The sequence below is a fragment of the Lathamus discolor genome, chromosome 8 (genome assembly GCF_037157495.1).
Source record: "Lathamus discolor isolate bLatDis1 chromosome 8, bLatDis1.hap1, whole genome shotgun sequence".
Taxonomy (NCBI): Eukaryota; Metazoa; Chordata; class Aves; order Psittaciformes; family Psittacidae; genus Lathamus; species Lathamus discolor.
This window is the reverse complement of record NC_088891.1, coordinates 5,946,607-5,971,831: the sequence shown is the minus strand read 5'-3', so window position 1 is coordinate 5,971,831 and position 25,225 is coordinate 5,946,607. Positions and strand designations below refer to the sequence as shown.

At 40.6% G+C, this 25,225-nt stretch overlaps 1 long non-coding RNA gene across 1 annotated transcript in view; it reads right to left on the bottom strand.

The window, feature by feature from the left end:
• Positions 1 to 1,164: 1,164 nt before the first annotated feature.
• LOC136019042 (uncharacterized) overlaps positions 1,165 to 25,225 on the bottom strand; it is a 29,238-nt gene continuing 5,177 nt past the window's right edge. Inside the window, exon 3 of the long non-coding RNA XR_010614723.1 lies at positions 1,165 to 1,452. This is a non-coding gene — a long non-coding RNA (uncharacterized LOC136019042). The remainder of the gene's footprint in view (positions 1,453 to 25,225) is intronic.

The window sequence follows — 25,225 nt, the reverse complement described above, 5'->3', positions numbered from 1 at the left end:
ACCAATGAGTAATTAAACCTCTTATTGCTTTGCATGGCTGAGTAGTTTTCATAACAGCACTGCACAAACTTGAGATTCGCAGATTTTTATATAAGCTCCTCAACATTTCTACTTGCCTCTCTCTCCTTTTTTAATTTCAACCGTTAGAATAAACTTTATTGTGAACTGCTGGGAATAAGAGGATTTGAGCAGGCAAATGCTAAAATGATTGTTCATTAAACCCAATGACTTTGAAACTGCCTCTGTGTCAATTAAAATAAAAACTGTCAAATGCTTTAAAAGAGCAGCTTTGTATAATAGGAACTCTGTTGAGTTTATGGGCAAGGAAAGAGAGCGGTTCCAGGAGGGTATGCAGAGGAAAATAATACATTGTTTTTAAGAACGGTGTTCCCAATCTCTCCTGATCCTCTTTCATTAAGGAAAACAGTACAAAACACAGGTATCAACATACATATACCCAACACAAATGCTTGCTGGACAAGCTAGGGAAAGAAGAGGTTTGGCCTTTTACTTTTGTTTTTCCAGAGGGTTTTCTTTTTTCCCCAAGCTAACAATTAGGATTAATTGTCAACTTATAAACCACTGGGTTTTGTTTTGTGTCTAACTGGATGCAGATTTAACACTTCATATAACTTAAAAATTCCATTTTGTTACAGTAGCCCACCAATCCTACAGAGGATCCTCATGCCTGCGTGTCAAGTGTCAAACATAAAATAGCTGTAAAATGGGACAATAAAAAGCATGTTACTGGAGGATTCTGACAGCCCCCACGCCTGGCAATTAGGGAACCTTCGTAACAATTAACAGAATTGAAATCAGATTGAAGAAGTAAGTGTGGGTGTGTAGGATGGACATGATAGAAGTGCCTTCCTTCTACAAATGTCCTTCTACTCTGTCTTACAGCAATACATGTGCTGAGTGGCCATTTCTGGTAAAGGGGAAAACAAGCACAAGCAACGTAACTGGGTCCCTTTGGAAGAAATGACGCTGGTTCCTCAAAAGGGCAGCAAGGGCGGGAGGGGGATTATTTCACCCCCTGAAAAATTAGAACATTCAAATGTCTCTCCCCCCATCCACACACACACCACCCACCCCTCACCATGTTCTGTCCAGAAGAAAAATCCCTCAGCCGCAATGGTTGTTTTTATTAAATTCTCCTCAATAAAAAGCTCAGGCAGGATTTATTAGGTACTCAGGGCGGACGTTTAGTATTTCGCCAGTTATTAAGTGAAAATCAATAGAAAGCAAAGAAAATGGAAGTCACTGCACTGTTAGCACGCTGTTGTCGCCCAGATATTATGTCGGCTGTCTTGTAGATTCATGACAGACGAAAGCGGCCGGGAGAGAACTCTTTCTGCTTACATTGCAGGAGCCAAAGTGGGGTTATTCATTAGATCAGGCAGCTGGCCAGATGGATTTCCAGTTCAGTTTTACCATTTATCTTAAAAACGCCTGTATCGAGTGAGAAAGAACACTGATATTATGTGATATCGATGGCAGCTTTATGTATCTAAATCAGGATTTATTGTTATTTTGTTCTGAAGACCTTTTTTTCTCAAGAAATACCATTTCACTGGAAGAAAATAATAGCTAAAACCTTGTCAAAGATAACCTTTCATGTTGTTCGTGCACTGCTGGCTGTAAAACAAATAGAACCCAGGGTATAAATAGGTTTAACCACATCCTTACAAATCATTCCCTTTAGGATTTTCTCTCCCCCCCCCCCCCCTTTTTTTTTTAATGGTACAAATGTAGGTTTTGGTCATTAGTTGTTTTTCTTGCCAGTAATTTAGCTATAAATAATGTCAGCATTTGTTTTAATTGCATTAAAAAGCTCTAGAAGTTTTATGTCTCTGGAAGGCCAGAGCAGAAGGTTTTTTCAGTGGGTGGGTTGAAAAAGGAATTTTTGGGGGAGTTTTTTTGCCTTTTGCTTTTTTTAAAGCCTCCCTCTCTGTTACCAAACTTTTCACCCAGATCATCACAACAGAAGCAACAACAGCTGTTCTACCATAAAAAAAATGTGTTTTTAAGAGACAGGACCAGATCTCTGAAAGAGATTAGCTCCTGCTCAGGCATCTAGAGGAAAAGTGCGGCTTTTCAGAAGTTTTCCACATACAGTGAGTTCCATTTTCTCCAGAGCTCAGAGCCCTTCTGCAGGATTGATTTATTTTTGCCCTAATCAGAAACAGAGTGCTGCTTGTCCTGAGCCTCATCTCCCCTACAAATGTGTGCTTGAAATGGCTGCAGCATGAAATGCTTGTACCTTCTGAAAACACCAGGTCCTCTCAATCTGAACCCCATGTAAATAGACACTAGACTGAGTACTCTCTGACACAGCAGATGTTGATAGCACTGGGCCTGACAAGCAGTGCAGACACACCATGGCTCAGTGCTGGCAATCCCAGCATGTTTCATTGCATGCTTTGCTTGCCAGTCCACAAATAAAGCTCCACACTCAAAAAGTTACTACTTCAAAAGTCGAAAATGGAATAAAATAAAACACATGTTCCAATCTTTAAATTATTTTGAACATTAGCTCTGAGAGGTGGGGATGGGATTGATGTCCTTTGAGGTAAGAACAATGGAGTTGTGCTTCAGTGGGCTTTTCTGATTGCACACAGGTTAAACTGAAAAAGGCCCAAAGAGGCAGATGAAGCAGCCTGAGAGATCAGCTGTCTCTATGCTCAGGACACCTTTATGCACCAAGGTTTTTCCCCTTCCTTTCCTTCCTCTTAACCATGCTGTTATTAAACATATTGACTCCTGAATGAACAGCAAGTTCAGCTCATCCAAATCCATCCTTGAACATAGTCCACCACCCAGCCTGTCCTAGCTGGGCTTTGCCCATGCCAGGGTCTCTTTGGGAGGCCGCAATGTGTTTGTCACGACTCAAACAGCAACTTTAAAACACAACCTTTTGTCAGTCATCCTTCAAAGGGTGTGAACCCTGTGGAGGACAGGAAAAAATAAAAAAGACACTTTGAATCAAGCAGATACATGCAAGAGAACTTACAAAGTTGTAAATAACATCACAGCCCTGGCAGGAAGAAGCCGAGTGCATTGCTTTTACAGTTTTTTCCTCTTTTCCTTCTGAAAGTGTCAGCCCGTCACCATTTCATTGACGTACTGGATGGTTTCCCCTAGCTCAGATATTTTTCTAGGATCTTTGAGTGTTTAGATTGCCTTTGAATCCACTGTACCACAGGAAGAGGAAACCATTGTGTCTAGGATGGAGTTACACATATATGCTCTTCCCCTACTGATAGCTCAGCTATTGTTGTCCTGCAAAGTCCTTTGATTTAGCACCAACCACCCCCACCATAGATGCTCAGAGGGGTAGTGGCAAGAGCAAGGGCTTTTTCCTCAGCCACAAAGTTCTTCTTTCTTCTTTTCATAAAATTCTTTAAATATAGGGTGAAGAAAGCTTATAGTCACTGTACATGTTAATTTTCCAATATAGTAAGGCTAATTCCTGCTAGAATCTCTCTCAGAGTCACTTACAAGGCAAACTGGAGATGGTGAAAACCAGCTGCTAGTGAAGAACACTGAAACCCTCAGTACTGGTGAACTTTCACATTTAAATTCTTTTTAAATGTTACGTTTCACTTAGCAAATTGGGAGCTGCTTCTCATATCCACCCAGAGCATTTCTAAGGTAAAGGACTATGTGAATGCAAGAGAAGGAAGCATGATCCTACTTTTTTACTTTTTTTTTTTTTTTTTTTTTTTTTTACGCACTTACTGTATAAGTCTTTTAGACACCGTGGTTGAAGTTCCTACTGATAAATAGACACAGCAGAAATCTTAATCTGGATTCCTATATCCCAGGTGAAATTTGCATAGCAGTTACACTAACTTTAGGATTTAATATAGCCATAGGCAGTGTTTTGATGCAACTCTGGAAAATGTTTCTGTTTATTTGTATTCATCATCACTCAAAATACATTTCTATCTAGGAAACTTTCACATGAAATAATACCAGTCAAGCAACCTTTCTCTAGGTAAGGAACAGTCATGTTTTAATCTCTGCTTTGCTTAATTATTTTTAGGGACTTTGTCTGAGTATACCAACCAGAAGACAGTCGTTATTCTATGATGGAAATACTTTTCTCTCCTGAACAAAGTGACATGTAGTGATCGACTAACTCCTGAGGTATTTTTTTAATACAATTATTTATCTTTCACCAAAGCATTTAAACCTTTGCAAAATGGCAGTTTAATTTAGTTAGAAAAAAATATTCCATAAGCTTTTCTTTCTTGGTATACAGCTCCATTGTCTTCTAGTACTGGCAATTCTGTGATAGTGTATAGCAAACTGAACCACTTTTGTCACAGAAAGACGATTTGCCCAGATGCGTCTTATCTGTTGTCTTTTCTTAAATTTGCTTTTATAATGAAGCTAAGGAAAACAGAATACATTCCTTTTAGTTCAAGGTGGAAAAGTCATCCTCCCATAGAAGACTATCCCATACAGATTTCCAGAAAAGATAACCTTCTACTAACAAAATACACAAATCGGATGTTTTAGCATTTTGCGGCTTGCTGTCACCTGATGTTGAGCCCTGTACACATCCATGGGATAGGCAGCCCTGAGGTCTATTGCTTGTTTCTTCCATCTTATGCCATCTTCACTACCCCTCCATCTCCTTCTTACGCTCACACATGCACCTCTGTGTTTTGTGAAGACAGCCAGACTTGTGCTACAAGCTCTACCAGGGAACCCTTGCAGTCAGTAGTCTTAGCTAGTTCTCCACATCAGTCCCAAGGCAGGAACTCAAAACCGAGATGAAGTTGGGTTTAGCCCCTCTCCCTGCCTTCTCCAAGCCTGTTAACTCCCTAGTTTTCTCAGTGAGAACATTAACAAAATACTAACACCTGATTTGATTAGATCAAGGCTTGCTTTTCTTTTTTTTTTTTTTTTGAGAATTGTTAATAAAAATCACACTTTAAAAAAAAACCCAACAGGATGGAATGTAAATGCTGCACTAATTTAATTACACTTTGGCGCTGGGAGACACTAATGTAAATATTCTGGTGAGTAGGCCTAAGACACTTGAAGTAATTACTTAAAGGCTTCCTTTCAAAGAATCTCCCCCTTTTTATTAAATGCCTTTTAACATTAGCACTTTCTTCCTGACAAATTAAATGAAATTTCATTACTCTCCCTGACTTAATGGCATGAGGCTGCCTGCTGCAAGTGCAAGTTAACCCTCTCTGGATGGAAGACACAGAGTTGTGTGTTCTGGTTGGCTCTGGGAGTCACCACACTGCCTGAGCATCCCCCTGCCTCTCCATCTTCAACCTTGAACTCAGCTGCAAGTTCTGCCTTGTAGCTCATATTCCAGAGTATCCCAGCTGTTGTTTCATGGATGTTTGCAGCCCAGATCAACTACTACACATGGGGTCCAGCTCTTCACTTTCTCTGTGCAAGATGAAGCTAGAAGTCAAGCCTATAAGATCTTCAAGAGACATGCCTATAAAATTAAAATCCTCATGAGGCTTTTTGTAGAATTAACAGAAATCTAATAGCAGATTCATATTTATACTGATCGCTGCTTGAGGTTCCAGCTTTCCATGACACCACAAAACTTCTAGAATATTACAATTCCAAGACCATAGGCACATTTAACACTGAATTCATGTACTCATGAAGAGAACTGAGAAAGGAGAGATTTTGCTAATCAATACTTGTGTGAACAGATTTACTTTTTTACTAAAGTCCACCTGACCAGTCCATTTTGTAACTTTTGCCCCCCTCCCATCCTTTCCAATTGATTTCTCTTTAAATTAAATAAAAGTGGGGTCAGGTTATCTCCTTTTTTTATTTACATACCTACATAGTCTCCACCAGTCCCACTGGGCCAGCTTCCAAGCAAGGGACCTGGTGACAGACTCTCTTCCATGCTGTTTATATAGTGTCCCAGCCACAAAAGGAGCTGAACAAAGCTTTTAAAACACCTGTGAGAGCCAACACTTATAAGCTGCCAAAGTAAGTGAAGAGGCAGCAAAACAATAGCCTTCTGTGCATGATACTTCCCTGAAGGGAATTACATCCTTCGTATCCCCTAAAACATGACTCCCAAAGGTGAACAGACCCCGGCAGGTCAGGATTCTCTCAGTCCTCCATAGGGTTTGCTGCTGGGGGCTGCAGCTATTTCACCCCTCAGACAACCCCTGCAAGGCTACCAGTGTGTTAGCTGTTATCCACATGGTACCTCTCTCCATTTCTTCTTCCTCTTCCCTATGACTTTAAGATTACTGAAAGGCCACCTTATAGTTACAGCCAACCATCAGATGTGCTTCACGCTGACATGTCCTACAGCGTACTTTCCTACTGACTCCCTATTGCTTGCAGCTTTGTCCCACCAGTGTATTGCTGCACGAGGGTAGGTATAAACAGAAATATGAGCTCTTTGCTGAGGGTTTCAGTTGTTGCCTCCAAATGGAGATGATGGATGGTAGATGGTTCAGCTGAATATCACAGCCACCTCTTGCCAACAACTCTTGGGTAAGGTTCAAGCGAGTCAGCAAACTCTCACTGTTTTACCTGAGCTGAGAATCTGGCCTTACATATAAAAAGAATTGAGCTGCCATATCCAAATCAATCCTGTTCTGCCTGGTGAAGCTGCCAGCCGTGGAGGAAATTTATGCTAGTTTTAATAACGGCTTTAAAAAGTTCTCTGATGAAAAATTACCTCTGGGTCTGCCTCTTTTGAGCATGCTTCACCCATAGTACATGTGTTACCAGTGCCAATTTCCATCTTATCACAGATGTCCTTTCTCAGAACACAGAGTATTTGGGACTGAAAACAAGGACCTTGCAAACTCAAGTTCACATGGAACATTTTTTTTGGCAGAGTCCATAGGTCAGCCTATAAAGAAAGAAAATATCTCTGTTTTCTTCTGCGGAGTTATCAGATTTTGTAAAGAGAGCTTTCTCCTCTTGTGAGGTCCAGGTAAAAGTTCACCCATTCCCTGGCTGCTTGCTTCTGACAAACAAAAATTAAGGACCTGAAAATAACTATTTTATCTGAAAAAATGCTAAACATCCCAAAACAAACATTCAGCTGCGCCACTGCCAAATTCCACAAGTAAGAGAGCTGCAGGCCGAGACAGCTCATGTCTCACTGGGGAATAACGGGTAAAGTTTGGCCAGCTGCCCCTTCCAGCCCTTCAGGGACCCACAATCCAATTGCAGTGTCTTAGCGGATGTGAATTTCAAGGTTACACCTGGGTGTTCAAGGGCAGGGCCAAGTGTAATCGGCACTTAGATCATAGATTAATCTTATTTGCCATCTATTAGGTTTGATTCCTGCTTCCCGCTCTCCCTCCCTAAAGCCAGGATTATTGTGATAGTTTAAGATAATGGATTCTAACGGAAGAAAGGTCACGCAGGCATTGAGATTTGGAACCTTAAGATAATATGATTAATCTAAAAGCTTCTTTCTAAAAGGGGAGGGGATACTCTCATACGTTTAATTGAGGGGAGAGAGCAAAAGAAAGGGAGGGAAGGATAGAATTAGCAACATGAAAGGAGGAGTAAAAGATCCTACTTTTTGTCAACTGCAATTAATTAACATAGTAAGGAAATGCTCTTCATTCAATTTCAAGATGGTAAACCAGATTTCTTTTCCAGTCCCTAAAAGTGATTATTTTACTTTTGGATTTTTATTGAAAATCATTAATTGCTAATAAACATGCACATTGATTTTAAGGGATATATACATGACAAATGTAAGCTATCTGGAGCACACACAGATACACATGTAAAAATTCATAAGCTGAGGGATAGAAATTGCTGTATAAATGAGATAGTCTACTATCAGGTGCTTGGCTTTTATGGGTACTGTACTACAATAGAGAAATAGACTGTAATAAGTTTATAGTAGTAGCCAAAATGTTCTGGCGACTGTGGAGAGAGCCTCACTGTCCCAAAGAACCAGCAATACTATACTGCGGGGCAGCATTACATAATAAAACTTTTCCTTACTTATACTGCCTGAGATTATCAGATAAAAGAGTTTGAGAACAAAGAAACGGCCCCTTTGTTATTTATGCTGTTTATTTACTTGGGCATTTGGATAACCAAATGTAAAAAAAAAAAAATCAGATCATGCCCTTATGCTCTGCACATCACTTCAATACCACAGGAATTCTCTCAAATAGTTTTTGAAAAATGTCTGTCATATTTCTATTTCATTTTTAAATAATAAAAAATATTTCTCTTCAGATTTATAAACAACCACCAAACACCAATAGACGTGTTACAGGCCCAAATCAGAGTCATTATTAACAGCCATTCAAACATGATGACCCTGGCCACCCACTGACTAAATATAATAAAATGCAAGTACTTTTTAACTGACTCTTAGCTTTGAGATCCTTTGGTTCCAATGTCATCTTTTCCTCACTGACCACAGTGAATAGTTCTTCCCCCAGTCAAAAAATATTAAAATGAGATTGATATATATATATATATATATATGCATATATATATATGATATTGTTTCCATTCTGCGGGACTTTATGTAAGCACCTAAAAATCACTGGTTTATGGAAAAAAATAAAATCATTGGATTTGGGAACACTACAGGGAACCAGAGGGCATTTTGTACTTCTCATTTCTGCTGCACGTATTTAGAAATCTGCAGTCATGTTACTTAAAGCTCAGCAGACCAGCCCCGTAACTCAAGCACCCACACGCTCTTAGACCATCCCTACTTGCTTCCCCAGGGTGCCTACAGTGCCTGGAGTAGAGACAGGGTGCTGCTGCTGTCAGCATGCAATGCAAGGAGCCTCTCATTTTAATCCTCCCTTATCATGACCAGTTTTGTCCCTTTTCACAATATATCCTCTCAGACCCTACAAGAAAAGGCAGTCAGGAGAATTTCCTTTCTCCCTGACCTTGCAGTCTGACTAAGAACTACTGGCGAGATTACTCCTACAAACTCAAGAACCAAACCAAGTGTTACTGCTGCCGTGGCTGAAGGGTAATGTAATTAGAACTTGAGCTACGACTGCTTAATACAACCTGTAATAATAATATATGTCTATCATCATTCAGAGCTATTCTGAGACTCGGAGCAGAATTAAAAGCCATAGGAAATAATTAGTAGTGAAGAGGAATCATGAGTTGCAGAGTGCTGCATTCACACAAGAACCAGCTGCATACGGCTTTAAAAATTACTGTCTCGAACATATGCCATCCCTACAAGATCATCTATAGATAAGTTAATATAAGGAAAGATAAAATCCCAGGAATGGATTAAACTATATATTAAGCTATATAATTCTGTGGATAACTGAGGTTTGGACAGTAAACTGAAGGCAGAGAAAGCAAAAATGGAGCACTGAAGAACAAGAAGTGGGTATGCACAATTGGTTCCTGCAGTTTTCACACTCAGTTTGTGAAAATTTGAGTTTTTACCAGGTTACATCACTCTGTGATGTGTTTTAGGATATCATATAGAACAGGAAACAGAGACAGGCTCCCTGGAGAATACAGCAGTGAGAACAGATGAAGCTGCTGGAGGAGAGATTTGCAGATGCAGCATTTTGATACACCTTTCAGTGGGGCTGAGCAGGAATAGGTGAAGATGCAGGTTGGTCATGACTAGTGATGGACTGACACACAGGTCAGTCACAAACTCACTGTCCTCATGATACACTTTGCAAGAAGCCATAGTAGCACACAGTTAATTGTGCGTGAAAGAATTGAGAGCCTCTATGTTGTTCATTACAGTTCTAATTTCCCTCCACAGGAGTGTCATATTTTTGATGGTACTTTAGCCATGTTATCATTACTCCTCTCAGAGTCAGCATTCATAGAACATAGAAATGCTGATTATAGAAAAATAAACATACAGGCCAATCCACTTTTTTTAAAACAAGGAAGACTTAAACTGCCTGAAATTCATCACTTTGGACTGAAGGGCCCAATCCTCCAAAACTCCTTGGCCAGGGATGCCAGACATTTAAACACACATCAAGTGCACAGGCACTATAAAGGTAAATGTGTTTATGCCTGTCATGATGTGCCAGTACATAAAATCTGGTGGCTTTGTGGAAAGCAGTCTTCACCCATCACTCTCAGAATCACACTTTGTGTTTTTTATTTCCACAACCGGTTTTGAGCTTCAAATTCAAACAACCCCAAAGGTTCAAAATCAAAATCCTAAAATATCATTTATTTTGCTTTTTCTCCCCCAGTCTTTGCAGGATTTGTGACCCACAGATACGCACTGAGAAGTGACTTGGTTAAAGAACCATAAAGGGAACTTTGTTGTGACATTCACCAAGAGTCCTCTCCCTGCAAAGCAGCATCAGCAAATCTCTAGGCCAATATTTTGCCTGTTATTAGAGAAGTTACAGATACTTCCCATGCCGGGGTACTCTGATATCAGCCAGAATCACATTAACACCTGATAAACAGGGTACCTTCACTTTCTCCCTCCTAAGGGCCTAACATACAGGCAGCTTCCAAACTGATTCCAAAATCAAAGCTAGAAGGATTTCAAGATGGAAGTTAGTGAAATAAGTGACAGGACCTATTTCTCACTCCAGAAAAATTAAATAGAAAAGAAAAACATCCCTGTTCAGAAGAGATTGGTTCTTCTCCTTTAAACCCATAGGGGTTATGCAACCCAGGGGTTTCTCAGACATGTACAAGCTCCCCATGGAAGTTTTCTTTCTTACCTCCTGCAAACAGAGGTGCACGTGAAAGTGTTGGTCCCCATTTCCTCAGATCTCAGGACAACTGCCTGGATACTTCCAATCAACTCAGCAGATAACATCTTAGCAGAATATTTCCCTGCTCCTCATTCAGCTGCTGAGCTTGTGTATGCTTTTCACCTTCCTTGGAAGTAGTTGTCAGTTCTCTTGAGCCTCTCCAGAGGAAAAGCCTTTGCCTAATATATGACATGCTTATTCATCCCAGACATAGGGCATATCATTCTCAAATGACTGACAAGCGTTCTGAAATGAAGAGAGCTTGAAGTGTGCTCTAATAGTGATGGGAAGCATTTCTAGTCAAACATAAAGCAAATTAATGTGAGCCCCCACTGCACCTTTAATCTGGAAATGTCATAAAGTAATAAGCAGAGTGACCCTGGTGATGTCTAAGGTTGGATTTCAATAGATTTACATCTTAAAGGGCAACTACATGTTTTTAAGTAGTAGGGGGCCAAATTCAGAGCTCCTCTTCCACCAGTGCAAATCTGGAGACACTCCACCAATTTCAGGTACAACAGAGATCAGAGGATGATCTTCTTTTATAAGCCTTCATTACAATAATGCTCATCTCCGTATCAGCGGCCAGCTCCCCCCTAAAACAAAAATAAAATCCAATCCCCTCAATATGTCTCATTAACTTCAGAAGGGGCAGCCTCTGGTTTGCGTGTCACATTCCCAACTAGTTTCATTAGAAGTATATTTAATTAATGCACTCTTTTGATTAGCATTCAGAATGAAAAGCTGTTTTGCACAGCTCCCAAATCAGAAGATTCAATAATACAGATAAAAAGCAATAGGCTACAGGTCACATCTCAGTGCAGAAGAAGCTGTTTTCTTCCAGAAAAAGAGTATCAATCCAGACTTGAGCCTCCCACTATTGTAGTGATATTTTCCAGGTAAATGAAAGATGAACAAATATACAAAATACCCAAAGCAATGACATTTCAGGACACTTTTAAAATTATCTACATCAGTCTTATTTAGAAGCCTTTTTCATCCTTAAGACATATTTTAGGTAGAGGAGAAGAAGAAACCCATTTCCTAACTAGATTTAATGTTCCTTCAGCTAACTAGGAGGCCCAAAGGAGTGAATATTGATGATGTACAAGTGGCAGTGACTCCTATGAGCTCTGCAATATCTGACACCATATCTTGAAGGAAAAATCTTGAAGGTGGGAGGAAGGCAGTGTACATCAAGGCAGGCAGCAGCTACCTTCACAGTGGGTTTTATCTTTATTTGCATTCTCTGCATGACCTGTGCACACCAACTGATGCAGAAACTTAAGGTCCTCTCTTCAAGTCTACCGCTCTGATCATGTTCCTGCTGCATGTTATATGAAGCCACTCCTGCCTATAGGACATGTCTTTGGAGACAAATCTCTTTTAGACACAATGGGGCATCCTCTCTAAGTAAATCCATTGTTTTTCTCTTGATGAGAACCCAAGGTGAGTTAATATGAAAGCACTTGTGGCTCAGGAGGCACAAAGGCAAGGAGCAAAGCAAAAGGACACGTTGCCACATAGTACCATATCCTGCAAAAGCAGGGTTCTGTTTTAGGAGTCAATACACGCTCAGGGGATGGAAACTCAGGAAGCATTAAAAAGTTAATAAAATTCAACATTTTATACCAAAATTTCATGTTTAAAACATCTATTTATTTCTCTGGTAGAAAAAAAAAATAGAAAAGATGCATTGCTGCATTAATTCCCTGCTCTACCTGCCATTTTCTTTAAAACATAGAAAATTATCAAGAAAGGATTGAAAAAGAAAGGGGAAAAAATGCATTGAGGAGCAGGTATATCACTGTATTTGTGTGCTTTCACTCTATACAGGATTACATTTCATTCTAAATTATTACAGGGGTTGGAAAAGGAAATATAAGGAAAAAAAAGGAAAAAAGAAAAAGGAAAAGGCATCACATTGTGTGTTGACCCTGGCTAGATGCCAAGTGCCCCCCAAAGCTGCTCAATCACTTCCCTCCTCAACTGGACAGGGGGGAGAAAGTATAAGGAAAGTCTCATCGGTCAAGATGGTAACAGGGAGCGGTCACTCTCCAATCACAGTCATGGGCAAAGTAGGCTCAACTTGGGGAAAATTAATTTAATTTATTACCAATCAGATCAGTGTAGGATAATGAGAAATAAAACTGAACCTTAAAACATTGTCCCCCCACCCCTCCCTTCTTCCTGGGCTCAGCTTCTTTCCCAAATTCTCTACCTCCTCACCCACAGCAGCACAGGGCAACAGGGAATGGGGGTTGTGGTCAGCTCATCACACACTATCTTTGCTGCTCCTTCCTCCTCAGGGGAGGATTCCTCACACTCTTCCTTTGCTCCAGTGTGGATCCCTTCCACGGGGTCAGTCCTTTAAGACCAGATGGCTCCAGTGTGGGTCCCCCATGGCATCACAGCCCCTGCCAGAAGCCTGTTCCTCCATGGGCTTCCCACCAGGTCACAGACTCCATCAGGCATCCTCCTGTTCTGGCATGGGGTCTTCTCTAGGCTACAGAAGGGTATGTGTTCCACCATGGACCTCCATGGGTTGCAGGGGCACGGCCTGGTTCACCATGGGCTGCACCACAGGTGGCAAAGGAATCGCTGCCTTGGCACCCCAGAGTGCCTCATCCCCTCCTTCCTCACTGACCTTGTGTTTCCCTCATATCTTTACTCCTCTCTTCAGCTGCAGTTGCCCAGCTCCCTCCCCACCCCCTTCTTAAATACAGTGCCAGTAGGCATTGGCTCTGTCAGACAAAGGAGAAGCTTCTATCAGATTCCCACAGAAGCCTCCCCTGCTACCAAAACCTTGCCACGCAAACCCAGTCCACACTGGGATAACAGGCTTTTCCCTAGGGGTTCCAAATAAAGACAACTTTACAGTATTCAAGCAGGCACATCAGCAAAGTATAGGTTTGCTTCTTGAAATTCCAGTCACTGGTCTCACTCCACTGAGAAGTGTGTAAAAGCACACTTTACACACAAAAGTGTGTAAAAGCATGGGCCATCCATGCTTTTGGTTAGAGCAGAGGAATGGAAGACAGACCCTTTGGAGCATCAGCCACACACTGGCAATGTAGCCCTGAGGCAGTCACAAAGCACCTGCTGCTCAGAAGTGTCAGGGATAACTCCTATTTAAATCAGTGGGATCTGCAAGAACTGTGCCCCTCCAGAGGGGTGGGGGGAAGTCAGGCTCTGAAATGTTATGGTTTCCCCAATGTAAAATGGGGTTAATCATACATCCCTAACTCACAGGGGTGTTGTGAAGATTGATCAGTTAATGTTTGTACAGAGCTTTGGAAATGTAAAGTGCTATATAAATGCTAAGGATTATTATGTTTCACTCTTTCTCTGCAGCTGAACCCTTTGGGGAAAAGGAAGAAAAATCTATTAAAAAGTGCTACTTGCATTTTATACCTCTGCTTCTTTTTCTCTTCTTTGATGCTTTTAGTGACTTGGGAAGGGGGGAACCTTCAAGAAGTATTTGTGGGCTCATGTCCTGACTCCTCTGTCAGTCTCCCTCACCAGTAGCTAATCTCATTTTCATTCATACATATTTAAGGTGAGATATGACATCCTTCAGAATACACACATACCCCTGCAGTTAGTACTTGCATTCAAACACAGCTTCTAGTGCAGGATTTGATATTAATCCATGCTCAACTAGAGCATGGTGGCATCGGCTGCAGGGTTCATGGATCAGATCATCTGCTTGGGCTTTGGCTTCTACCAGAAACTGGGTACTGGACAATTAGCTCCATATGTGCTCTAGACCACCCCTAACCAAAGGTTAAGGAACGTGTTTAGCGCTATGAGAACAAGTGTCCAACTCATGCTGACTCATGGCTGTGATCCTCAAGTGTCGCTTTCATGGGCAGAAGATACCCTTAAATTTTAAGGTGTGGGAAGAATTACATTACGCAAAGAGAAGCCATTCTGTCAAGCCCAAGAGTATCTGTAGAGTTACTGGGCCAAAAGCTTTCCATTCTTTAAGACAAGCTAATACAGCTGTACTAAAGGAAGCTTGTCCTAGAGACAAATCTCCTACCTATCATATAAAACCTTTAAACCACACAAATGTACAGTAGCCGCAGATGTTCATGAACAGTACAGTCCCTCTGGACACACTCTACAAGAGGGGTGACTCTTTCCTAGAGATCACCTACCCTGAACCCACATGAACAAGGGACATTGCCCTGCAAACTATATATGCACAGAGCTTCTTGTCCTTTCTGAGCCATCCCTGATATGTTGGATTAAACCATTAATACACTGAAACAAGTGGAAAGATTCCTGTTGGTCATCAGTCACAGTAATCCCTTTAGATGCAAAACTGATTAAGTTGCTTATGATCATACATGGAATCAGTGGCTAAACACAGGCAGCTGGTGTTCACATGCACCCACCAGCTCCAGTGCAATTCACAGCAAGCACACTGCGCCTCCTGAAACAACATGGAAGAGTAAAGCAAGACCCAGGATAAACATCTGCAAATCAGGAAAGTATCAGATTGGGGAATTAAACTCTCATTTGCAACAGTAATTGAATCAGAGGATTTACAAGAATAAATAAATTAAAAGAAAGACAAAACCACAACATAGTCTCAATAACACGCATTGGCTGATACTGATGTTGGTGCAACAAGGGTTTAATAAAGGAATGGACCTTTTTTTTTTAAGGAATACCCCTTTCTCAACTAAAATCCTCTGCAAGTAAGAGCTTTATTATCTCCAATTTCTTGGCAGCCACTAGAGGAAAGGTCACTTAATAAAGTGCATTTATTCCTCATTGCAGGAAAACAATATGTCATCCCTGTGTTCATTATTTACCAAATTGTCTTCATTTTTTTCTTCACCTGCTGGGCTTTGGGCTATAAAAATAAATAATATTCTAAACCTAAGCCAGGTATTTTCAGAGAGGATCAGAATTTGTCAAACAAACTCAGTTTATAGAGAGTGAAGGAGAGGGAAAAATCAGAGTGGTGGTGCTAAATGATTCATCCTTACAAAAAGACAGTTAGAAATGCAGGCTGGGAGAGGGCTGAGTCTAAATAAGATGAGAAAAACTCAAACTGTGAGTGTAATCACTGCTAATAGCTCAAAATACAACATGACATACAAAAGCTGAAAAAATGGTTCAAAATGTAAAAGAAAGAAAACCCAAAACACCTAAGACATCACTTCAGGATTTACCGATCCTGTGATAACACTTGTCCAAAGTAAAATTCAGCTCTGAATTTTCTTGTTCAGAAACAGAGCCTAAATTATCAGTTATAGCCTAATGAATCCCTGAAGATAATAAAGATAAAGATCTCCAAACTGATTTGATTTCAGGAGCTTCAGAGACATTAGCTAAGAACATGCATACTCAACAGGTTTTAAGGCACTTAAAAAAATCTCACACATGGGAGGTTCATACACTCAAACACTCTAACAGCATTTTCTTCCACCAGCATCTCACTTTCACCTGCGTACATCCCCGGTATTGAGGAGAATGAAATAACACAAGGTAAAGCTAGAAGGAGGTTAAAAAGATTACACATCTCAACAGTATTTATTTCAGCAGCCATCTGAATTTTTATCCCTAGCATTTTTCAGCCAACTCTAGACAAAACTAATAGGATATGCGTCTACCACATCTGCGACTTTTTAATTTGTGTGTTGCATCCTACTTCCCTGCTCTCCATCTGCTTGTTGTCTTTTTAAGCTATGATGGCGCAGCAAGTCTTAGACAGGCGAATGCTGAGCGGAGGAAGTTTGTGTACCTGTACCCCCTTTCCAAATCAGAGCCTTGCTCCCCAGAAAAGCGGTATGTCCTTCCATCCTCCTTACAGTCCCATACTCCATGGGACTAAGATCTAGGGCTGTGAGGGGGGGATTTCAAGATGACGAGGCATCATTTCAGATGCACCAGCATCCCTGTGCTGCTGATGTTAGTGCAATAAAATCATCCTACCTGGAGTATCCATGGATTTCTGTCTTGATTTTAAACACCTTGACTGGAAAAACCCTGCTTGTGCACTCAGTGCATCCACCTCCATGTTATGCAGTGCAGATGGAAGTTAGGGGAGCACCTAAAATGTCAAACTAAGCCTTTAGGGTTTTAATATGCCAGCTTGAATAACTCCTTTGGTTAAAGTTTATTAAATCCAGCCAGCAGACTGTCTGATTGCTAATAGGATTTACAGTGTAATATCTCCTTGTAAACAAAATACTGCACTTATCTGCTGGACATCTAAGTTGCATGCAAGGGTGCGTGCGTGCGCATGCGTGGCCTTTCAAATCTGTTTTTTGCATTTATTAAGCATCAGGAAGTAATCCCTTCATGGTGCAGCCAAATATAAAACAGGAAAACTCTTTAAAGCAGCCTGGGGGATGCAAAGCAAATCCCTGCAAAAACCAGGTGCTTGGTATAGAATTTACTAAGTTCTTCAAAAGCATATAAAGATAGCCTTTAATTGACATCAGAAACAGGGCTGTCTTTTCCCTCCATCCACCCTTTCCTCATTTTCCTGCAGCCCACAAATGCACACAACATTTGATCTCGTGCCTCGTGCACTATGCCCCTATAACACGACACTAGCCAGTGTCCCTCTGAAGTGTGCTCATTCTGTCATCCCCAAGCAGCCAAGATTATCAAACATTTTTGTTATCAAAACAGCTCATCATAACCATCATCACTTCTGACCATCACAGTTCTCACAAGGCGTCCTGTGTTAAGCTGTAGTGTGCAGGGTTTCTTTAAGCTGCTATGGAAACCAGTGATAATGTTTTGTTGTAATAGAGAATACAACAAGATTGCCTACTTTTGCCTTTTTACTTTTCCCTCACTTCAACCCACATGGATAACTTCACGTGACTTTCCTCTGTTTCTTCCCAAATGAAGGTAAGAGCAAGGTGGGAACATGAACAAGTAACAAAAGCAGCATAGCCATGGAGTACAGCGGAAGGGAAAGTCATGGGGATAGCCAGTATTTTAACATAGAAGTTTCTCCCTGCACACTTCAAAGCTCTGCATTGCCAGCAGCTGTAGCAGCAACAACTTTCCTCCTATGACTTCTAAGTAAAACATTTGAGGCCCAAGCACTAGCATAAAGTCCCCTAAATTTTGAACAATGCTGGAAAGCAACCAGGAGGGAGCAAATGCCACCAAAAATTGTTTCTGTTCTGAATACAGCTCTTTTTATCCAACAGACGTTGTCCAGCAAAGAGCAGCTGAAGAGTTTAAACTTTGATAGTCAAGGTACGGACACATTGAATTCCCCTTGTTCAAAAAGAGACGCTTCAGATTTACTGGCAACAACATAACAGTGCTGGCATCACTTTCTCTTGCTCACAGGTAGTCACCACAGGGGCTTTGCCTTGCATGTACAAGCAAAGAAACCCAAATTTTGACACCTGAATAGAGACATAGGACGGATAGGCCAAACTCAAATATCTGTCACATTTCCTGGTTGCAATTCCTGTTGCTTGAGATACCTATTACACAGACAGGCAGTAGTAGCTCCCAGTCTTAGCCTAGAAACCCACAGACATTATTTTTTTTTAAATTAAAAGCAAATAAGACTCCTAAATTGCAAGCCTCACTTATCAAATGGCTAATGTTATCTCATTCGGCAGTTTAAGCCAGCTCTCCCCAGTGGTCTGCCAAATAAATACCATTCTTTGTTTCATCCAGATTGATCTTCAAATCAGTCTGCCCTCCACCCAGCTTCTATCTTCTGAAGACACTAAATGTATCATTCCAGCACATTAGTGTAATTGCCTATAATAGAGATGTGCAGTTAGAGGTAATTTACATGCACATATGCCTAACAGTGCCCTCACATACTCATTGAGCATAAGGGATGGCAGGTAGAACCTTGTGAATGAGTTAGATGAACACTTTCTCATCATTATTCGCTATATATTTCTTTCATTTTATTTTTTTTAAAGGAACAAAAGGACAAAAATTACATCAACAGCATCTCCATGTACTTCTGCAAGGGGATTTTCAAAACAACTCTCACTAATAGAGTCTTTGCTGACAAATCAGTATAGTTGCATGTACTTTGTCTATAGCTAGAAGAGCATATGCCAAAAGTCCTATTAGTACAGAGCCCGTCCTTCATGGAAGTCTAAAAGAAACATGAAGACTTCAATAATCACTAGACCCGATTGTTATGTACTTGTTTCACAATCCCTTACCCAGTCACAAAAGATTCAATACAATAAACAAGATGTATTTTTCTGCATCAACTTCTTCATAAAACCCTCACCAATAGTGCCCCTGAGGTCCCCAAGGATAATTGGATCTCAAAGATTAACATGAATTGGAACTAAAGAAAATGTTTGGAGAATTCCTATTTTAATGGAAAACAGAAAAAGAAAAAACTCTCTTCACCAATTTCCCATATGGCTTTACTCCTATTTTTTCCAAGAAATTGCTAGGGATGCTGTTCCCTGTAATAGAAATAGCTTTTGCAAGAGGTTGAAAAAGTGTTCCCTCTTGAAAACAGGAATACAGACCCACTCTTACATGTGTTTATGTGAATCCTATATTATTCTCATGCAAACAAAGGTTTTGTTCCTGAAAGGTTTGGGTTGGTTTTGTTGTTTTTTTGTGTTTTGTTTTGTTTGAAACGAGTACAAACTGGAGTTAAAATTAAAAAAAGCATCTTAATATTCAAGTTTTATGTTAATATTTGACCTGTGTTTATGTTACTTTTGTATTTTCCACATGTAGAGTAATTCCCCTTCCTGCTTTTCCATACAATTTTCTGCGGCACACAAACTTAGCTTCGGCACACACATGACAACATTGTATTTTGAAATGAAGGAAAAGGTTATTTAAAGACGAGTTAAAATCCCTGATTTTAAACTTGGCCAGATTTTACTTTCAATGCCATACAGAGGATCTACTCCACTGAGTCACAAAGCTGAAAATAAACCAAACCTAACATTGAAATTATGATTTTGTGCAGCTGATATGTCTCTTTCATACCTCATTGAGTAATTTGCAATGTAAAACTGCTGCCATAGAAGATCCTCATTCAGTGATTTTTATATGGATCTTGCTATTTAGGGAGAAGAAGCAGAAGAAACCAAGAGCCTGGTCTAGAGGAGGCATAAATCAGCCTATTTCTGCTGAGGACCCAGTCTGGAGTGTCACATGCTTTTCTAGTCAAGCTTCTCAAAGTGCGGTGTTTTCTTACATGTTCAAAATTATTTAAAAGCTTCCCTTACATCTCATTTTTAAACCACCTTCCCACTAACAGGACTTTCACAACTGGAACTCCTCTCCCTCACACTGTAGAAAATCCCTTAGAATATCCCTTACGCAGGGCTGCATTAGTGGAGAGACAATCTTTGCAAACCATCTTTCAAAGAATTTCATCCAGCCTCTAATACTGGAGGGTGCAGGATTTGAGTCCCCCTCCTCATCAGCACATGAACCCAGGCCATGTGGGGACTTTGCACTCCCCTGTGAGCACCATGCCAGGCCACGTCCTCCTTGCTCATAGTTGTTTCAACAATGTCATTTTTATGTTCTCCACACTGATGAGGCTCAGTGGGAGGCTTCAGGCTCAGTGTTGATGACATTGGTTCCAATGCACTTACATCCTAAGTTTGTTTGTTTGCCCTGTTCCTACAGAGGACTCTATGGAAGAGACACTACAGGTAGGAGATCTATGCCAGGAATGTAGACCCCGACTTGTTGTCATAGGGGAACACAGATTCACGTACTGATCTAGCAATGCATTGCAGAACAATAGACAATTTTTTTTTATGACACAGGTTTCTTTTTGTAAACTGAAATGCCTGCATAAGTAATCATTGACTTTTAATCTACTTTAGTGGTATAAATGGATTGGACAGAGGCAAGCAAATTTACACACATTTAAATAAGAAGCTTCCTCAGGGACTTCCCTATTCTTTGTTCTCCAGCATCAGGTACATTTTCTCTCCCTTTCTCTTGTAACTTTATTGATTTTATAATAAACCACATGTTTCAATGATCAGCAATTTTTCAGATACAATGATAATACTTTGCTCTTACAGAACACTATTTTGCACACCTGGCTTCTCCCATCCAAGTATCTCAAGCACTTTGTGAGCTTCACTTACTTAATGCAGATCAATTACAGGCAGCACCTCTTTTAATAATTCTGCTTTTCCTTAAAGGGAATTGCATTTGGCAAACCTGAATCATGGCTCAGTGTTAACATAAACAGACAAATAATCCAATGCAAACACCAATGACTTCCCTCTTTTACAAAAGGCAGCATGGCACGTGGTATTAACCACTAATCCTAGCTTCTTGAGATTACTTTTCTTTTGGGTTCCCCAGAAATGAAAGTGTGCTCTGATTTTCCTCTCGCCATTTGTTGGGGTGGAGAACTTATCACTAGGAAGCCTGACACTATTCCCTCCTCTTCCCATGTCAGCTGTCATCAAGTCCCTGGCAGACTACGTGGCTGAAGCAGGATACCTCAAGTCTCTTCTTCCTGACACTTGGGGTTTCTAGATTAGGGAAAACCACCACTGTTCTGCACATTATAAAACTTTTAGCAAGAGGCTAATGAAATGCAAAGCTTTCTATAAGACCAGCACTAGCCTTCCTATCAAATCATCTGAAATATTTATTTGCCCTCTTGAATAATTGATAGGGGCATCAGCTCTCCCGGTCAATTGATTTATTAAGGGACTGTTTGGAATTAAACAGCTTAAAGATATTAGATTTAGCAGCGACCTTGCTTGTTAGCATATTCATTTACCTACGGGAGCTCCCATTAGATATTGTTAATACATGACGTTCCCAGTCACGGCCTGGATCTCCTCAAATTGCATTAACACTGGGCTGTTTAGCCACAGAATAACAGGTTTGATTGAGTGCTTGGGCTTGGTGTAATTAGATTTTCCTAGAAAAGGGGGGACTATTTTAATGCTGTGTGCATTAAACTAGATATGTCATCAGCATTACTGTAATTGGCAAACAGGAGCTTTGGAGACCTGGCTGCATGTGAATGTTTGTGTTTATGACTTGTCCTGGTTTTGTCATAGATGGCATATACTAGCCCTGCTTACTTACATATGCATGACATTGATAGAAAGTATCTGGCCTCTTTAATAAGTATCTCTTAAAATCAGTGGAATATTCTATACTGAATCATAGGATCAATTTATTCTTAGTTAAAAACTGCCCATTATTTCTCTTGCAGAATAGGTCATGAAACCACTTAATCAATGATGAAAACATAGCATGCGTGTGTGGTCATTCTATGGATTTCTGATAGATATACAGAAAGATAGCCTCCTTGCAAGGCGTGACTGACCCACCAACTCCACCAGAACTTATCAGAACATACTTTTATGTCCCTTTTCACCAGGATTTTGCACCTTTTCCATCAAGGCACAATCCTGCTCATTTCAATTATTCTAGCATGAAATGGAGTAACATAGCCATGAATCAGGCACTTTCATTTTTAATTACATGCACCTTGATATAATTAAAGGTGCACACAGGTAATCAAATGCTTGCTATCCATGTCTAACCACAGGCTTCCTTGGGGTCAAATCATGCCTTTGGATGCATGTGCATGAAATTGCCATTGGCTTCAAAGAGCTCTGTCTGCCAAAATTGTTAGAAGTGTGCCTGTGCTTCTGTAATGCGTGCTGGACACTTCATTAGCAGGGACACATAGAAATACTGGTTGGGGCCTAGGGAAGGGCAAAAAAGATCATAGGACATAGGGGGAACTGTCATAAAACTCAAGAAACCCTAAGTGTTCAGTGAGACTTAAAGGCAAACAAGAAGAGAAGCATGGCTGGAGGACATTACTCAAATGGTCTGTAAAGTGCAGAGTACTCAGCATGGTCAATGGCAGCATTGTCTCCATCACCAGTTTGATTACAAAGATTTAGGATGGCTCATGAAAACACAGTTGTTCACAGTCAGTTCAGGGAGCTAACAACAAGCCTGTGTTTCAATAAGTTTGGAAACTACTGATGCAATTACAGAGAACAGCGAAGGCATTTGTTTGTATGAGCACACACACATACATATATTAGAACAGCTTGTTACATAGAAATGGAACTAAAGTTACTACAGGAGAGAATATCTGTGGAAGTAAGAAACACGCAGTGGTCAGGAGGCTGGATGTAAAGGAGTGTTCTCAATATGGAACTTCCATCACTAAAGATAAGAAAGAGCAAAAGGAAAAAAGGGAAAAAACACTCTCTTTTTTTCCTTCTCTTCTCCCAAATAGCACTGGAAAAGGTCCAGAAGTATATAAACAATTACGAAAATAAGTCTGAAATATCACATTTTCCTCAACTCTGCACTCTCTTTAATGAGCAGATTTGTCCTGCCAGTTCTTCAACAAGAGAGGAATCCAGTATTCCCTTTTTTTCTTTTTTTTCCCCCTCTTTCCAGTGGGACAGAAATACTGGAAATGTTGTTGGGTGGTGGTATGGGGGGCGGGGGTTAAGCCAAATTATTTCATGTGCCAAAGTACCATACTTGGGAAAGAAGAGGTTTCCAAGAAGGGTTCTGTGTACAGCCAAAGCAATAAACAACATTTATCCTGAGCAGGGGCTAAGAGGATCTTAAGTTGGAGGAAAGGACTTGAAGCAATAAACTGGCAGGTGACTGGCAGAGACAGCTGCCTGAATACTTGAAACTGGCCCGAGTTTAGTAAAATGTATTTATTTTATTTGCGCTCAAACACGCACTCATTAGTAATGTGATCCTGCTGCTAAACGCCAGGTCAGGACAAGGGTGCCTTAGAGCCAGGGCTTCAGAGTCAAACTCTGGTCCCACAGGGGCAAAGGAAGACTGGGGAAAGATGACTCCTGGTTACACAAGCAACACAACAAAACAGCTCTGATTTTCCCCTAAAAGACAGGCACTGAACAGGAATAGAACGGCCCACCCTCAGATTTCAGCTCGGGCCCAGAGATATCAACACACCCATTTACAGGACTCATGCAACTTGTTTTTCTTGTGACACTGCATTTTACAGCTCCAGCTGACCCTGGAGCTTCTCAGCCTGCATATTCCCTTTACTAGATGAGTTTCTTGGCTCACAGGCACACTGATGATCAGCACACAGCTCAAGTGCACCTGAGTTTGTGATGCAAATTTCCAGCTGGTAACAAAAAGTAGCTGACTTTGTTTAAAGTCTTTGGCAAATATTTCAAGTGCGAAATTTGGGATTTTTTAAAACAGTGCTGGTAAAAACAAAAACACCAAAACAACACAAAACACACAAAAATAACCCACAACACCCTTCTGTTCAAGCACTTGAAATCCCAGGAGGATCAGAAAAGAAATCTAATCATAAATACTAAGTGCAACTGGCAACCTGACTCCCCTCTCACTGGAACAGTAACAAAATCACCACTATGATTAGATAACTGAGGCGATTTTATTTGCAAGTAACTAATATTCTAGCAGATTTTTTAAAGTGGACAAAGCCTTCTCCTAATTCATATTAAAAAGATTAATGGAAGAGGTAAAAGGGCTTCCTGAATCTGGAGTTATCTGCAGAATAACCCTTAGAAAGAGCCACATGTTCCTGCACACGGATAAGGTCTCCACACAATCCCTCTGCACCCAAAAAAGCCACCTTCCCTCACAAACTACAGCAGTGCCCAAGTAGTCCCACACTGATAATCAGAGAGTCCCATGCCAGCAATCAATTCAGTTCGGCAGTAAGGAAATTCTTGCTGTAAATAAAAAGGAGAATAAACTGCAACTAATGATTTATCCCATGTTTTCTGTGAATTGCTATTACACTAGGTATTACATTGAACCAGGAGAAAAAAAAAAGACTGAGTATAGGTTGAATATAAACAGAATAGAGTTTGCCTTCCCGGGCTGATGTTTTATTTAAAATGGCAATTCTGGTTGCCATTCCCTTTTTATATAAGGAAGAAAATGAATATTTTCCAAGTATTGCTTTTCTCATTCGTTCATCTCATCTGCAAGAAACTACTCCTTAAAATAACTTGGAGGGGTTTTTTTAATGCCAAAGAGAAAAGGGTGTATTTGAGTAACGGCAGCAGAAAGCACTGCCCAATCCTTAATCACTGCTTACTGATTTAGGTCCATTTTATTAGCAGGCAGTCCTTTTCCAGAAAGCCATTTTCTTAGCAGGGAGCACAGCGTATTTGCAGGGGCAGAGGGCTGTGTCCCCCCCATGGCTGCATCCTTCATGTCTGGCCAGCCTAGGAAGGCAGCAGGAGGTTCAGTGCCAGAGTTTTGCCTGACAATACTCATCTCTGGGAAGTGTGAATGAGTGTTAGATATAAAGCAGGAGGCTGGATACAAAAGACCCAACAGGGCATAAAACCGATACATACTGCACACTGTGACTCCTCTCATGGGCAAGGCAGAAATTGAGAGAGAGAGAAATAAAGAATTTCACTCTTTGCATTGAGATATTTTCTTGGTTTGGGGGTTGTTTGCAATTGTTTACGTGTCAGCATAAAAATAATGGATTTGGGTAGAAGGACCTG